Source organism: Lutjanus erythropterus, chromosome 3, assembly GCF_056507025.1.
Source record: "Lutjanus erythropterus isolate fLutEry1 chromosome 3, fLutEry1.hap2, whole genome shotgun sequence".
Lineage (NCBI taxonomy): Eukaryota > Metazoa > Chordata > Actinopteri > Lutjaniformes > Lutjanidae > Lutjanus > Lutjanus erythropterus.
Genome location: NC_139319.1, coordinates 31722267 through 31729017, shown reverse-complemented (window position 1 = coordinate 31729017; position 6751 = coordinate 31722267).

Below are 6751 nucleotides of genomic sequence, written 5' to 3'. Positions count from 1 at the left end.
TATTTACGAAATGTATCTGTGATCTTTTTTATATCCTAATTACAAGATCCCATTACATGTAATCCATTATTCCCCAAACCTGCTTAGATGTAATATGAGCACAGAGAAACTTTCCCACCTCTGCAGATAAAAATAAAAACAATCTTCTAGTGTCAAACTTTGTATCATGGACTTTGAGCACCCAAGTCATAAATAATACACTGGAAACAGATATTTCTTCTACCCAAAGTTGCTCGTGATTATTCAGGAGAAAAAATAAATCAAAATGTAACACAGTAATATTAAGAGTGCTGCTTTCTACATTTATCTACTGTAAGTATGCATTCAATACTATAATAATATAATATAGTATAGCATATTAACCATGAACTGAAGTAAAATTAACACATCAAGAAACTTAAATGCAGTATCATTGCAGTTTAAGATTTATCTCTTCAACTGAAGGAATTGATTGTTTATTTCCAATACAAAACAGAATCTTTTAATTTCTTAAACTTTTTTTTTTTTTACAGTTTCTTATTACTCACTGTTCCCAGAGGGTACACAGAAATGTGGAGGTGATGAGATTCAGGTCATAAAACTTAGTTAAGTTAAACATAAAAATGAAAAAGAGAGAGAGAGAGAGAGAGAGAGAGAGAGAGAGAGAGAGAGAGAGAGAGAGAGAGAGAGAGAGAGATGAAAAGTATGATATGAGGATGTGGAAATATGTCATTTATTTGCCAATATTAAACCAACACATCAACACTGAAAATGCAACGTTTATCTGATTTAATGTGACTCCCGATATAAACCACGCCCTCTTCTGGTCTTCAGTCTGTAAACAGATAGAGATTATGAGGCCTCTGTGCACCTCTAATGAACAGTCATTGAAGTGAAGGCTATTATGGTTTTGATCTTTATGTCTGGTTGTGCTTCCTGATTTGCTGTAAGTTTTTAACAATGTGGTCCTCAGGTGTGTAAGTAGTAATACACGATACAAATCTGTCCAGAAACACCGTCTCATCTCTGCTGTTACTTTCAGATGCAAAAGTCTGTTAAATATGTATGAACTTAAGTTATTCTCTGTGCCAACATGTTGCTCTCATGTTGTTTATGCTGTTGTTCTTCTACTATTGCTGCTACTATCATTGCAACCTGTATGAATCATGCATGATGTACCGTAAAACATCAAGTTTTTGGACACTGCCAACAGAAAATTAGCCCCCAGTTCATCACATGACAGTTCAGAGAGGGTGACTAACAGTTTAAGTGCCCCATACAGAATACTTCTGACCCTTCCATTATTAGATATTTGGCCATTATTAGGACCTTATATCATTTCTGTCCCCATCGAAAATATCCCTCAGCTGTCCCTCAGCTGTGCAGGGACTCAGAGATGGTCTCTACTCTGTCATCACTGAGATAAAGTCTCAAAAACGAAAATAAAGCCCTGAAGGAGCAGATTGGCCTGCTGGAAAACAGACAGGTGGAGGTGACGCAGATCCAGGAGGAGCTGAAACAAAAAGATGACCTCCTCAAAAGGGCCAACAAGAAAAGGCGGGCCAGAACCAGAGTCCATGTGGAGACCCTGGGCCTGCTGGCTCAGACAGAAAAACAGATGAAGACGAGTGACAAGCAGTGGAGTAGCATGTTTTTCACTCTGATGGGGAGATTTGTCACTACACCCAGCCACCTTCAGGTACACCGCCTCAGCTCATCACTTTACTTCACAATAATGACACGTTGGATTCTCACCACGTTTTGTTTTACATTGGTCCAGAATCAGTTTTTTGCATTGTAAAGTAAAACAGAAATGAACTGTTTTTCTCTTTTCAGAAGTTCACTAACAATGCAGAGGAGGTGCTGCAGCTGAGGAAAAAAAAAAAAACTAAAAATAAGCTGCAGGGGAAGAAAATGAAAGAGGAGGAGGAGGAGGAGAAGAGGAAGAAAGAAAAGGTAAAGTTGCAAACAGAGGAGAAAAAGAAGATGAAGTAAAGGAAAAAGAAAGATGGAAAAGGAGGAAAAAGAAAAAACTGATAAAAGACAGCCAGGAAAAGATGAGAAAAAAGGGTGAGAAAGAGGTGAAAGAAAAGACGGAGAAGGAACAAAATGAGAAGGTGGAGAAGGAGATGAAGATGTCTGAAAAGAAAGAATTGAATGACAAAAGAAGTTGAAGACTGGAGACTGGAGAAAAAGACATCATGACCTGTTTGAGATCAGATTACCTTATTGGCTACAAAAAGGCAGATGAAAGGTTTGGATATTAATTCAAATTGTACTCAGTATGCTGATTTTAAAAGTAACTAAGTAGATTACATAGTGTAATGCAAGTACGAATAAAAGTATAGACTTGAAAATCTACTGATAAAGTCCCCCAAAAAACTACTTAATTACAGTAATTTCAGTATTCAGTGTAATTCAGTTGACAGCTTGAGCTGTCAAAGGCTGACAGTTATATGTAAGATAGCTCTAAATGTAATAGCAGTGTGTTAATGTGCATTTCAGCATTTGAGAATGGGCCCCATGTAAGGTCACTCGTATGTGGCCCTTATCCATAAACTTTCCTAGTTAACCTTCCAGACCAGAAAGTAAGCATGTCTGCCTGACAGACTTCTGGACTCTAGGATAAACTCTTTTCATTTAGGTTACAATGTGGCTTTTTCTCAGTGAGAATGGCAAAGACAATCCTGTATGAAAGAACAGTCATTCATTCATTTAGCCTTTATTTACTTCTCAGGGATTCATCGGGGTTACTCTCATTTTCAGTGATGCAGAAATTACATTGGGCAACAAAGGCAGAAATAAATTATAAACAAAAACAGGAAAAAAAACTGAAAGATAATAAAAATAAGACAGTAAGAGCTCAATAACAACATTTGGTTAGGATAATTCCTAGTTAACGCAATTACATGTAAAAATGTTAAGATTTCTTTTTTAGTTTAGTCTCCCAAAGTTATCAGGGACTCAGCATCTAAAGTGCATTTTAAGTTATTCTATGAGTCCAGAGCACTAAACCTGAAAACAGTCTTCTCATGTTCAGGAGTGACAGAAATAATCCAGTCCTCAGAGTAGGTTTGATAAACTCCTGTCTTGAAGTGTAATAGTGAGGTAATGTAAGTTGCTAATTTGTTTAGGAATGCTTTATAGATAAATATATACCAAATATGTACAAATGATTGGTACTATATACTATGAGTGGTATATTGCATCCAGCTGCATGTCTATAAATTAAATCACCATAATCCAAAACTGGGAGTAATACAGACTCAACAATGAAGAGGGACCGTACGTAAGAACATACTAAAGTAATATTAAATGGAAGTTATTTTTCACAGTCCTGGATAATACATCTTTAACTAACAGACCATTTTCACAGCAGCCATACTGATATGAAGGAGTGAACACAGGTGTTACCAATGATACTTATTAAGGTCCCATTCCATTTAGCGTGGCAGAGCTTTTTTTCAGTGAGGCAAGACAGCACACTGACCCTGTTTGACCTGAATGGAGCAAGACCTTAATCAGTATCCTTGGTAACACCTGTGTTTACCCTACTGTTTCATATTGAGACGGTTGCTGTGGAAAAAGTTCTGTTTGTTTGTTAGAGTCTGTCTTGTTTTTCCATCTTTCTCCCCCTCTAAAACACAAACACACACATCCATGCAGGGTTTTTTTTATCCTCTCAACTTCTTTTTTTTGTCTTGGCTGGTGTTGTTATCACTGACAATATGTTTTCATTTTGTTTGGCTTTTAATCATCCTTTGATTTGTCTTCTTTGTGCTCCTGTAAGTTTGGTCAAGGATGTTCCCTTTTGCTTTATTTTATGATCATGTGAGAATGTTTTGTTGAGGACTTAATCATAATGTTAGCAAATGGGTTGTGGGTCATATAATAACCTTCCTTACATAACTTCAGGGGCACCTTCCATTTTGACTATTTTATGGTCACATGGCAACATTACAAAGAGGACTTCTAGGACATAAAGAAAATGAGCCCATATGGTTCTCTGTAGGTCAGATGAGAATGTTCTCCTGTAACCACCTTCAGGAGTGTACAGTTCCTAGCTGGGATGTGCTGCTAAATCCTCATGTACAATATCAAACTAACCACATGAATATTTATGACAACCAACACTGTTATGTTTTTCTGTTATTTTTTATATTGATCATATTTTTATTGCATATTTTAAAAGAGTGCCGGCACTTTCACATATAGTTGTGGATCTCATGAGAGAGACAGGTTAAAGGAGACAGGGTTGTTGATGCAGTGGACATCACACTAGCCTAAATTTGACTCCATTAGTGTGGGCAAAACTCCTACAACACTGAATCCTACACTGACCATGTTGTAACTCAGTGGCCTCTTTTTTTTTGTTACACCCCACTGACAGTTAACACCCCTCTCTTTCAAATTTAATCCCCTGAGTTTGCAACACTGCCTGTCTGTCCTCCAGTCCATGTCAAGATAACCCTGATAGCTATCACTTTGACAGCATCATTTTCAGACTGTGAAAAGCTCATCCAGAGCCAAAGAGGACATTACACAACTGTTGGTTGTCTAGAGGACAAAATGTGGTAAGGTGCCGTCTAAAATGCCCTTGCAGTGGAATGTGGTGACATGACAAAATGCCCACTGTTGTGCCCCTCTAGTGGGCAAATTGTGGTCTGTAGGGTGCACTTCACTTCTTTTGATCTAAACCAGGAACTGGAACTTTTTCTCATTAAGTGCATAATAATTTTCACTGTGCTGTGCCCACCAGCTATAGTTGGTCCCCTTTTTATTATTTTGCCACTGCAGGCAGAGTAGTACCTGTAAACTTAATCTGATGTGCAAAATTGTGGTGTGCCCCCTATTGGTTTACTCCACAGTGTAATGGATAATAATGTAATAATGTAATGATGGTGTAATGGATAGGTTTATCTCACTTTTTAAAACTGTTGTTGATGTGGTATAATAATGATAAACTACACAAACTAATTTAAACCAATGCATATATAATAAACTGTAAGATGAGAAAGTAAGTGTAGCAGTACAGAGAGCTGGAGGAAGTTTTTCTCAGTTCCAGCCAACGTCCATTAGAGGGCGCCATATTGACAGAAAAGTGGTGAAACCATGTCGCTGCTCCCAACAAGCCAATCTGGTGCTTATTAATGGCCAACAAGCAAACTTTGCACTACTTTTAAGTTGTAAGGGAGAATGTACATTTCTCTCAGCATGTGTGTGTATTTGTGCTGTATACAGTTCACATACATGTGCTGGTTATCTTAAACAAGCTTCAGCAGCTTACAAAGCAGTTACCCCACGGCACGATACTTTAATTTAAATAACTCAGTGAAACAGAAAGATAAAGTCATCTGAAGAAGGTAATTATAAATCTGTGTGTGTGTGTGTGTGTTAGAGAGAGAGAGAGAGAGAGAGAGAGAGAGAGAGAGAGAGAGAGAGAGAGAGAGAGAGAGAGATTTTCATGGTGTTTTATTCATGGTGTGAGACAGCTTAGGCCTTGCTCTGCTGTTATCTGGTGGCCTCCTACTCCTCCACCACCACAATGGCTTCTGCTACCACATTCATCACCTTGACACCACACACACACACACACACACACACACACACACACACACACACACACACACACACACACACACACACACTCTCTTCTCTCACTCCACACTCTCCCATCCCCTGCTCCCTCTCCCTCCGTATGTCTTTCCACTCCACGTTTCTGCAGCTACATTTCTTCACCTTATTACTCTCTTCAGAGAGGCAGAGAGAGTGAATGATTCTTCTAACTCATCTCCCACTCTTTGTGACACATCATTTGTCGTTCTGATTAGAGCACATAACGGTGCCTCTGGAGTGTGAATATGTGTGTGTGCGTGTGTGTGTGTGTGTGTGTGTGTGTGTGTGTGTGTGTGGTAAGTATTTGGCTACAGGAGGAAACTGCCTGTCATTAACTTGGACTTGTGTCTGTGCCACAGACGATCTCCTGAGCACTGAGGACAGTTGTGTGAGTGTGTGTCTGTGTGTGTGTGAGGCTTTTTACCTGCCACCCGCTCTGTGCAGGGATTGGCTTGGTTAGACTTTCTGCTGGTGCGTTTCTTCATGCAAAAATCACTCAGCACTTTAGCACTGCAAATTTATTTAGCTTTTTAGCCATGGCATTCAGTCGGTCCTCCACTTTGGCCTAGACCAGGGGTCAACAATCTTTGCTATCAGAAGAGCCAAAAAAGAAGTACCGTGTACAGTACATTGACAGAGTACTCTCTAGTCTGGCAGGAACACGATTTACAATTCAAGAATGGAATCACTTTAGACCTACAACAATGACAAATGAAAATTAAAATTCTATATAACTGTTTGTCAGAGTGGAGAGGGGCAAAAGACCTGCATGCGGCCTCAGAGCTGTAGACCCCTTTCTAGACTAAATTATTTTAACAACTATTGGATGGATTGTCATAAAACATGGCACTGATATTCTTGTTTCAATTTTGAAGTTGTGGCTCTCCTGATTTTCTCTCCAGCTCCAAAGTGCAGCTGAAACTTTTATTTTTTTAATGAAATATCTTGACAACTACTGGATGGATTGTCATGAAATTTGGTTCATCTCCCCCTCAGAAACATTTATAATCACTCTGGTGATCCATTAAAGGTATATTCTGCAACATTTTCCTAGAAACAAAAGAAAACAGTGTATAGACTCCTTTAAACAATCTCTTTCAGTCATCACTTATGACCCACTTGAAGTATGCAGGGGTGGCTGTTTCTGTAGAGACCC